This window comes from Sapajus apella, unplaced genomic scaffold, assembly GCF_009761245.1.
Source record: "Sapajus apella isolate SASKATOON/1434 unplaced genomic scaffold, GSC_monkey_1.0 scaffold93, whole genome shotgun sequence".
NCBI classification, from domain to species: domain Eukaryota; kingdom Metazoa; phylum Chordata; class Mammalia; order Primates; family Cebidae; genus Sapajus; species Sapajus apella.
In genome coordinates this window covers 1,461,269-1,473,015 of record NW_022437033.1, presented here as the reverse complement: position 1 = coordinate 1,473,015, position 11,747 = coordinate 1,461,269, and positions in this window count along the sequence as shown.

Here is an 11,747-nt window from a genome sequence, read left to right as displayed (position 1 = left end):
TATAAGACCATTTGACCATATATAAGATCATCACAAATATATAATTTATATTTCATGGCTCATACAAGTAAATGTATTTTTTTCTTACTAGAACAGTGGAAATACTTAACAGAACTAAGCTACTTTTGTTTGATTTCTTGATACACACACATTGTACCAACACCCTCTATCCTTGACTAATTGATAAGTAAAGAAGAACTGAAAGAAAAAGAAACTACAGGTTATTCTATCTTTCCCTTTCTGTTAATAGCATCACTTTCAGTGTAAGTGGTTGGTTAATACAGTGAAGGAACAAAAATAAGAAAAAATATGATAGGGTTTGTGGGTGTTTGTGTTTCTTAGGACACCATTGCCTTCCTTCTGCATTGGAAAGAATAAAAAAAAATGTGGACACTCAGGGATGTCAGAACATGGCTTGCTCATAGACATCAAACGCTCACTCTGTACTTGTTTTGAGTTTTATTACATATCATGGGTAAAGGGGAATTCTGTACTCATGGGGCATCACCAACTCCATACGCAAGAATAGAGGCAACAAATAGCCATGGATAAACATATTGTAGAGAACTCTTCTGATCATACAACAGGCTCCATTATTCCATCAGACTTACAAAACATAAGTTTACAGTTAAAATTATTAAGAATTTTAAGACGGTGACAGCAGGACATTATACCAAGTACAGGGTCTGAGTACAAGTTTGCCTGTTATGAAAGGCACATAGTGGACATGGCAAATGCTAAATGTAAAAGGAATAGCAAGTAGCAGCAGCAGAACTACAGGCTGCATATCTCCTCTGCTCATATGCATGCTGCATTGTCTAGCAAGACTTACAAACCACAGGTTCAAAGAGAGAATAATTAAGAATTTAAAGGTCTTGACAGCGGAACATTAAACCAAATGTGGGGTTTTTCTGAGTGTCACGCTTTATGCAAATGTACTGGCCACATTCCCAAAAAGCTGGCCCTGATTTGGCCCTAAGTTAACCCTATAAACTTAGAAAGAGAGCTTTGCTAGATTGGCCCTTATTGTTCTAACTTGAAATACAACAGTAATTTCTACTACCTCATAGCCTTCTGGTGAGGTTTTAAAAATACTTGACAGAGTACCTACTACATAACAACAACAACAACAACAATACCAACTATATTTACAAAACGCTTATGTTTTCATTATAATGGACATTACTTGAAAGCCTTTATAAGCATGTTAAACCTGAATTACATCAAGGACAACGCTACCAACTTCAAAGGAACCAGCAAGTTCATCAAGTTCAGTGTCAAGGTCTTTTTAACCTTTGTTACTCCCTCTCTTCAATGCCAAATGGTAAAACTTATGTTAAAACCAGAGAGAATGTGGGAAAGGTATAGATGGATGAAGCACAGGAAATTTTTAGGGCAGTGAAGCTGTTCTGTTTGTTACTCTAATGGTGGATATATGGCATTAAGCGCTTGGTAAAACCCATAATACTATACAAGACAGACAGTGAAACCTAATTTATGGATTTTAATTAATGTATCAATGTCAGCTCATCAATTCTAAGAAATATAACGCACTAATGCAGTATGTTAATAATAGGTGAAACTGTATTGGAGGTGAGGAAGTATATGGGAACTTTGTACTTTCGGCTTGATTTTTCTTTAAGGCTAAAAGTGCCCTAAAAAATAAAATGTATTTAAAAACTAAAATAAATTCTGACTGTAAGTCATTCCTTAGGAGTCAGAAAGATGCCCCAAAGTGCTTAAAATAAATTTTCCCTTGGAATATTATGCAAAGGCCAGACAAGGCTTGATTTTGACATATTTAGCCGTCTAATCTGAAGATGAGGCTAGATCTTCCCCTCAAGGTTTGTTAAAAATAAAGGATTAAAATCTAGGATTATTCTTTCTGTTTTGTTTGTTTAGTTTTGCTTTTATTTCATACTCAAATTAATGCAGCATGAATATAATTATTTTCTAAGATTATAAACGCCTAAGGGGCACAGATTATGCCTATTCTGATCTTTAAAAAAATCACAGAACATAGCTTTCATGCATATTGTTACCCATAATTTAGGGAGCACTTTCATGCATATTTATCTGCTTAGGGACTTGTTTTACACTCAGAATCTACAGACTCAAGCTGTATTTTTTGTTGTTTTTCTTTTTTAACAAAATACTATGAAATAATATGTCAGTATGCCAGACACTGCTAGTTATCTAGATAATATGCTTTATATTTCTTTCCTAGTAACACTAAGTCCTATTTTATTCAGGATACCATTGTGCCTGTCTCAAATACCACACTGCCATTTTTCTTATAGTTAAGGTGACCATGTGACTGAGATCTTTCTAATGATCTATAAGCACAAATTTGGGGGTGAGACAACCAGAAAGAATCTTTCAAATGGGGACTGTGAGACACATCGTTATGCCTTCATTCTAGGTTTCATTCTTTAGATTTGTACTCCTGACCTCTTGAAAGATATTCAGTTACCATTGGGAAGAAGTGAGTTTTCCCAGCATCTAAGACTTCTAATAAGTCCATCCTTTAGAATATTCCGGGTAGATTTATTGATTTTTTTTAAAATTTCAACTATTATTTTAGATTCAGTGGGTAAATGCTTAGGTCTGTCACATGGAAACATTACGTGAAACTAAAGTTTAGAGTACATATGATCCTGTCGTCCAGGTAGCGAGCACAGCACACAACAGGTAGTCACTCACCTGCTCCCTCCCTGCTTTCTCTAGTGGTTCCTGGTATCTAGAGCCCTCACCCACTCCCTCCTGCTTCCTCTAGCAGTTCCTGGTATCCACTGCTCCCATCTTTACGTCCATGTGTACTTAATGTTTAGCTTCTACTTATAAGGAAAAACATGGGAAATTTGGTTTTCTGTTACTGCATTAAATGGCATAGCATAATAGCCTGCAGCTGAATCCATGTTGCTTCAAAGAATTTTATTTCATTCTTTGTCTTGGCTGCATAGTAGCCCATGGTTTATTTTCTTCACCCAATCCATCATTGATGGGCTCCTAGGTTGATTCCATGTCTTTCTATTGTGAATAGTGCTGTGATGAACATCTGAATAAATGTGGCTTTTTGGTAGAATGATTTGTTTTCTTTTGGATATATACACAGTAATGGGAGTGCTGGATCTAATAATAGTTCTGTATTAAGTTCTTTGAGAAATTTCCAAACTGCTTTCCACAGTAGCTGAACTAATTTACATTTCCATCAACTAATTTGTATCTCTTTTCTCCATGGCTTCCTCATCATTTGGTTTTTTTTTTTTTTACTTTTTTCAGATGATATTTCATTGTCATTTTGATTTGTATTTATCTGATGATTAGAGATATTGAGCATTTTTTCATGCTTGTTGGCAGCTTGTATGCCCTCTTTTCAGAAGTATCTGATCATGCCCTTTGCCCATTTATTAATGGGGTTTTTTTTTAAGTTTATTTAAGTTTATTTAACTTGTTTATTTAAGTTTCTCATAGATTCTGAATATTAGACCTTTGTCAGATGCATAGTTTATGAATATTTTCTCCCACATTATAGATTATTTGCTTATGCTGTTGCTACTTTATTTTGACATGCAGAAGCTCTTTAGTTTAATTAGGTACCACTTGTCAATTTTTGGTTTTGTTGCAATTGCTTTTGAGGACTTAGCCATAAATTATTTGCCAAGGCTGATGAAGAGAAGGGTATTGCCTAGGTTGTCTTTCAGGGTTTTCATCGTTTTAGGCTTTACTTTTAAGTCTTTAAACCATTTTGAGTTAATTATTGTATATGGCAAAGGTAGGGGTCCAGTTTCATTCTTTTTTTTTTTTTTTTTTTTTTTTGAGACAGAGTCTCACTCTGTTGCCAGGTGCTAGGCTGGAGTGCAGTGGCACAATCTCAGCTCACTGCAACCTCCGCCTCCCAGGTTCAAGCAATTCTCCTGCCTCAGCCTCCCGAGTAGCTGGGACTACAGGCACACGCCACCACACCCAGCTAATTTTTGTATATTTAGTAGAGACGGGGTTTCACCATGTTGGCCAGGATGGTCTCAATCTCTTGACCCCGTGATCCACCCGCCCAGCCTCCCAAAGTGCTGGGATTACAGGCATGAGCCAGTTTCATTCTTATGCATATGGCTAGCCAGTTATCTTACCACCATGTATAGAATTGGGAGTCTTCTCCCCATTGTTTATTTTTGTAAACTTTGTCAAAGATCAGATGGTTGTAGGTATGCAACTTTATGTCTAAGTTCTCTATTTTGTTTCATTGGTCTATGTGTCTGTTTTTATACCAGTACCATGCAGATTTGGGTACCGTACCCTGATAGCATAGTTTGAAGTTGGGTAATGTGACACCTCTGCCTTTGTTCTTTTTGCTTAAGATTGTTTTGGCTACTTGAGCTCTCTTTTGATTCCATATGAATTTCAGAATAGTTTTTTCTTTTTTATTTTCCCCTAATTCTGTGAGGAGTGAAACTGATAGTTTGATAGAAGTAATGCTAAATATATAGATTGTTATAGTAGTTTTGGTATTTTAAGAATACTGATTCTTCTGATGCAAGAGCACTGAATGTTTTTCCATTTGTTGGCGTCATCTATAATTTATTTCAGCAGTGTTATGTCGTTTTCCTTGTAGAGACCCTTCAACTTCTTGGTTAGATGTATTCCCAGGTATGTTATTTTATTGTGGTTACTGTAAATGGGACTATGTTCTTGATTTGGCTTTCAGCTTGAATGTTATTAGTGCATAGAAATGCTGATTTTTGTATATCGATTTTTGTATCCTAAAACTTTACTGTAGTCATTTGTCAGTATTAAAAGCCTTTTTGTGGCCTTAGAGGTTTTTTTAGGTATAGAATCACATCACCTGTGAAGAGAGATAATTTGACTTCCCCTTTTTTAATTTGGATGCCTTTTATTTCTTTTTCTTGCCTGATACTCTGGTGAAGACCTCCACTAGTATGGTGAATAGGAGTGGTAAGAGTGGGAATTATCGTCTTATTGCTATTCTTTTTTTTTTTTCTTTTTTTGAAACATGGTCTCAGTTTGACCTTCACACTGGATTGCAGTGGTGCAATCATGGCTCAATGGAGCCTCAGCCTCCCGGTTCAAGTAATCCTCCCATCTCAAGGTCCTGAGGAGCTTGGACCAAAGGCACATGCCACCGCAATTGGCTAATGTTTTAATTTTTAATTTTAATTTTTTGTAGAGAAAGGGGTCTCATTATGTTGAACAGGTTGTTCTTGAACTCCTGGGTTCCTGTGATCCTCCCACTTTGGCCACTTGAATTGGTACAATTACAAGCATGAGCCAATACATTCAGCTTGTTCCCATTCTTAAGAGCAATGCCTCATTCTATGTTGGTTCTGCATTTATCAAAGATGGCTCTTATTATTTTGAAGTATGTTCCCTCAATGTCTGGTTTGTTGAGGGTTTTTATCATGAAGGGGTGTTAGATTTTGTCAAAAGCCTCTTTCTGCTTCTATTGAGACAATCATATGGTTTTGTTTTGAATACTATTTATGTGGTGAATCACATTTATTGATTTGCATATGTTGAACCAACCCTGCATCCCAGGAATAAAGCCTACTTGATTGTGGTGAATTAACTTTTTGATGTGCTGCTGGATTTCAGTTTGTATTTTGTTGATGATTTTTTGTGTGTATGTTAAACAGGAATATTGGCCTGTGGTTTTCATTTTTTATTGTTTCTTTGCCAGGTTTTGCTATTAGGGTGATGCTGGCTTCATAGAATAAGTTAGGGAAAAGTCTCTGCTTTGCAACTTTTTGGAATAGTTTTAGTAGAATTGGTATCAGCTATTCACAGTATGTTTGGTAGAACTTGACTGTGAATTCATCTTGTCCGGGTTTTTCTTTTGATGGCGAGTTTTATTATTACTGATTTAATTTTGAAACTTAATACTGGTCTGTTCAGGGTTTCAATTTCTTCCTGTTTCAATTTTGAAAGGTTTTGTGTTTCCAGAAATTTATCCATTTCCTCTAGATTCCTGGTTTGCGTGCATAGAAGTTTTCATAATATTCTTTGAGAATCTTTTGTATTTTTGTGGAATAAGTTGTAACATTATCTTTGTCATTTCTAATTGTGCTTACTTGGATCTTATTTATTTTTTTCTTTGTTAATCTAGTGCTCTACCAATCTTGATTTTCCTTTTAAAGAACTAACTTTGGTTTGATTGATCCTTTGGATAGATTTTGGAGCCTCAATTTCATTCAGTTTTGCTTAGATTTTAATTTTTTTATTTTCTACTACTAGACTTCAGGTCCGTTTGTTCTTGTTTCTCTAGTTTCTCCAGGTGGGGTGTTAGATGGTTAATTTGAGATCTTTCTAACTTCTTAATGCAGGTGTTTAGCACAATAAACTTTCCTGTTATCACTGTTTTTGCTGCATTCCAGAGATTTTGGGTTCTTGTATTTGTTTTCATTCACTTCAAATAATTTTTAAAATAAACTTTTCTGCCTTAATTTTTTCATTTACCCAAAAGTTATTCAGGAGCCAGTTGTTTAATTTTTATGATAATTACATGGTTGTGAGGAAGTTTCTTGGTATTTATTTGTATTTTCATTCCACTGCAGTCTGTATGTTTAATATGAATTTTTATTGAATTTATTGAGACTTGTTTTATGGCTGAGCATGTAGTTAATCTTAGAGTATGTTCTATATGCAGATGAGAAGAATGTATATTCTGTGGTTGATGAGTGAAGTATTCTGTAGATATATACTAGGTCCAGTTAGTCAAGGGTCAAATTTAAGTCCAGAATTTGTTAGCTTTCTGCCTCAATAATCTATCTAACACTATTGGTGGGGTATTGAAGTTTCTCACTATTATTCTGTTACTGTCTAAGTCTTTGTGTAAGTCTAGAAGTACTAGTTTTATGAATATGGGTCCTCTGATATTGGGTGTGTGTATATTTAGAATAGTTCTGACTTCCTAATGAAGTGATCCATTTATCCTTATTTAGTGCCCTTCTTTGTGCCTTTTTTGTTGTTGTTGGTTTAAGATCTGTTTTATCTGATACAAGAATAGTGACTCTTGTTTATTTTGTTTTTCATTTGCATGGTACATCTATCTCCAAAGTTTTACCATGAGCCTATTGTATCATTTCATGTGACACAGATCTTAAGAAGTCAGCAGATGGATAGGTCTTATTTTGTTTTTATCCAGTTTTCTACTCTGTGCCATTTAAGTGGGTCATTTAGACTGTTTACATTCAAGGTTAGTATTGATATGTGAGGTTTTGATCCTATCATAAAATTGTTAGCTGGTTGCTTTTTAGTTTCTATTGTGTAATTGCTTCATAAGTTTATGAACTATGTGCTAAGTGTGTTTTTGTGGTAGCAGGTGTTGTTCTTTTGTTTCCATGTTTAGGACTCCCTTTAGGATGTCTTGTAAGGTTGCTTTAGTGGCAACAAATTCTCTTAGCAATTACTTGTCTAGAAAAGCTCTTATTTTCCCTTTATTTATGAAGCTTAGTTTGGTGGGATATTTAACTATTGGTTGGTATTTATTTTCTTTAAAAAGCCAAAAGTAGGCTCCCAATCTCTCCTGGTTGGTTAGATTTCTGCTGACAACTCTGCTATTGGCTTGGTAGGGGCTCCCCTTGTACATGATCTGACCTTTCCCTCTATCTGCTTTTAAGAATTTTTCCATAGTGTTGACCTTGAACAGCCTGATGACTATATGCCTTGGTGATATCTGTTGTGTATAGCATGTAGCAAATGTTCTCTGGGCTTCTTTTATCTGGATGTCTACTTCTCTACCAAGATTGCAGAAATTTTATTGAATTATCCTATAGAAACTTATGTGTTTTTTCCAGGTAATTTTCTTTTTCTTGTTGTGTCTCAGAAATGACAATAATCAAAGGTTTGGTTACTTTACATAATTCCATATTTCAAATATATATATATATGTATATATATATATGCATATATATATATATATATGTATATATATATATGCATATATATATGCATATATATATATATTATTGTGTTTTAGGTTTTGGGGTATATGTGAAGAACGTGCAGGATTTTTGCAAGGTACATATTTCTTGAAGACTTTGTTCATTTAAGAAAATATATTTTTCTTTATTTTTGTCTGACTGTGTTAGTTTGAAAGATTGTTTTTCATGCTCTGAAATTCTTTTTTCTGCTTCATCTCCTCTATTGATAAAGTTTTCAATTATATTTTGAAATGCCTTGAGTTTTTCAACTCCAGAAGTTCTGAATGATTTCTTTTTAAGATCCTTATTTCTTCCCTCATTTCCTTGATTGATTTAGAATTTTCTTTGTGCTGACTTTCAATCTTGTCTTGGATATCATTCAGCTTCTTTGCAATACATGGTTTTACTTCTTTATCTGTCATTTCTGGGTTTCTATTTTGGTTTGTGATTATTGTGGGAGAGCCAGCATGATCATTCAGTGGTGTCACAACATTCAGATTTTTCATGTTACCATAATTCTTTCCCTGGTTCCTTCTCATCTGGAGACCTTAACACTTATAATTTTTGTACTTATTTTTGTACAGATAAGAATTATTTTATTTCCCTTTCTCACTTCCCTAGGGGACATGACTGTGGAGAATGTTAAGTAGGGTCTTTTGGTTTTACTTCTATTGCCAAATGCGCTTTTTCCACAGTTTTTTTTTTTTTTTTTTTTTTTAATCAGGCTGTGTGGTTTAACTCACAGGTCAGTAGATGACACTTATGGGTATGAGTCAGCTGTGTCCAAACTGGATGGTTGTATTTCTAATCCCTATTTAGTGGAAGAAACTCTCTGTGGCCACAGGCAATGGGCTGATCTATGAAGTGTACAGTGTTCTGAGTTCTCTGCTCAGCCCAGGATAGGGGTCTAAGATGGTGGGGTAGCCAGACCTGGCAGGCACACCTATATGTCCCTCAATAGTTAAGCACAACCTTCAGTGTTGAGGGGGTTTCACAGGGCTACCATCAGGTGCCCATTGGTGTGCCTAGGCACGAAGCTTGGAAACATCTGTGGCCCCAATTTCTCTGCACAGTGGGGTGGCTCAGGCTGCTGATCCTGGTGAGCAGGTACTCCAACTGCCTGGAGATTTGCCTCAGCTTGGAGAAGAGGAGGAACCCTGCATCCAGATCCCTACACAGGAAAGGTAAGGTTGACTCAGGCTGCTAATACATGGGAGCAGGTGCTCCAAATGCCTGAACATATGCCTGAGTGTGCATCATTGAGGGCCCCACCTCACCATGATCTGCACTCCAGAAGGCTTGGGGGTTCAGGCTGCTGATCTAGGAGAACCAGAGCTCTGACTGCCCAGTCATACAGTGGAAAGGGCTCTCCACACTAGGATCTCTGTAGAGAAATAGGAGTACCTCAGGCTACAAATTCAGATAAGTAGATGCTCAAGTGTCTGGAGATATGCCTGCAGATGGAGAAGACAGGGCCCTTATGCACGACAATCTCAGGGGAGAAGCCTGGAGTACCTGGAAATTACACACATAGGCTGATTCCAGGTTGCCAAACTGGCTCTGACTTCAAGTCTCTTCACCCAGGAGATACTGCAGATGCAGGAGCTTTCCTCCTGCCACAAATGTTCAATGAGGGAGAGCACAATTCCAGCGCCTTCTTTTGGGACACCTTCCACAATCATTACCCAGTGATGGTTGTGAAAGTCCCCACTCTGCTCTAGAGAAAGAGCTACAATCTCTGGTCTGAGGCTCAAATGCCTGTGTGGCCATAGTGCCAGGTTACTAAAGAATAACTGACTTTGTATGAACCTGGATTAAAAATGGCATTGTGCTTTTAGTCCTGAGTCTAGGAAAAAGGCCTGCAGCTTTTCCTACTGTTCTTCTTTCTCTGCTTCTCCAAGCGTCTCCCAAGTTAGCTCCATGGCTTGGGAGAAATAAAGTGCTCTTCTCAGCCTGGGTTTCTCAGACCTCCAGTGGAAATGTGAGTCAAAGAGGGAGGCTCTCAGCCTCTCTCACGTACTGGGGCTTCACTCACTTTTATCAGCTGGATGCTGCCACCAGAGCTGTTTGCTGGTTTTCTCTTCACCAGTATCTGAGTGTCTTTTTCTCTTCTGTTGTACTCCCATTTTCTTTCCTGAATTAAAACTCACAAAGTTGATCTTTAGGCACTGTTTTGCTACTTCTAAATGGCCGAGGCATGCCAAAAGCCTCCAAGATGGTGTCTTGAAAATATCCCATTTTTTTAGAGTGGAAGAGCACTGGTTTCAAGCAAATAGATCTGATTTTTATGCTGTCATAATCACCATTCCTTAAAATATATATCTACCGGTACTTGAACAAATCTGTTTCCATTAACACTGAATGAAAGCACTTTGTGATTGAGGGAGGGGATGTTTTATAGTTAAGGTAGTACTTTACTTATATATATGTATTCTGTAACTGCCAAACATTCCTTTCAAATGCTGCAAAATATTGGCCTTTGAATATTGCATTAATACCAGTTTTTCTCAAAGTGTGGGCTCCACAGTATGAATCAGAATAACAGCTGTGCTTTTTAAAGATGCATATTTATTAACCCCACACTATACCTATTGATTCTGATTTTCTGGAATTGGATTTAATATTCTGAATTTTAAATAGGCTTTGAAGTTTATTTCAACGGACAATGCAAGATGATAACCTCTCTAGACTCTGTAACACTCCAACAGATCTGTTCCTGCAGCTGCTTTCTCCACACAGTCAAAACGATTTGATCCCATGTCTATGCTTGGTCCTATCTCTGACCCTGGGACCAATTTTGTTCTTAGAATTGGAGAATTTAAGGAGCTCTCATTCAGGTGACAAAGTATCAAGAGACCTTGCTTTGACCTTGAGTAATTACCTAAGTAATGCCTGATAGAGGCTTCATTCCTGGCTCTGTTGAATCCTTGCTTACTGCTGCTATAGAACATAAAATCTCAGTGATGCACTTATTTCAGATCTAAAGGCTTTTGGAGGACAAAGGTAAAATAAAATTGTCAGGATTTAATTATGCATTTGTTGCCATGTACAAAGCCAGAAATGCTAGAGTGAGATTGATCGCTTCTCTTCACTGGAAGAAGACAAGGACATACAATCAGGCTATTGGACTAAGCTGCTCCTGACAAGCTAGCAGCACTCCAGACCGCAAATAAATAAAGACCTTAGTTATGTTTTCATCAGCTCTTCCATAGTCCCAAAGCAGAATTTACCAGTGAAGGAAGGGAAGAACACTTGTTTCTATAAGTCCTGTTATATAATAATACTAACACCCAGAAAATTCAAATCTTGCTACTCAAATTGAAGTCTGCAGACCAGCAACATGAACCTCACTTGGTAGCTTATTAGAAATGAAAAATCTCAGGTGCAACCCCAGACATACTATGCCAGAATTTACATTTTGCAAGATCCCCAGGGATCTATATGTCCATTACATTTGAATAGTTTATCTCTAGAAATATTATTGCATTCTATAGCCTGGCAGAAGGAATACAAGATAGAGAACTAAGGTTTAATAATTTTGCTACTCACACAGAGCTCTCTCCACCTCGGGTGTGAGGCAAACCAGTAAGGTGGCAATGATTGAGAGTCTCCCTGCAGAGTTGCACTGTAGTGTTGAAGCAGCAATTAGAAGGGGCTCAAGACCAGATTCTGTCATTTATTGGTTCTGTGATGTTGGGAAGGTCACTTAATCTCTGTGAATTTCAGTTGCTTTACCTACAAAAATAAGACTTTTACAGAATGTCAAATGAGAAAACATACTTATTAGTGCATTTTAAATTCTCATGTAAT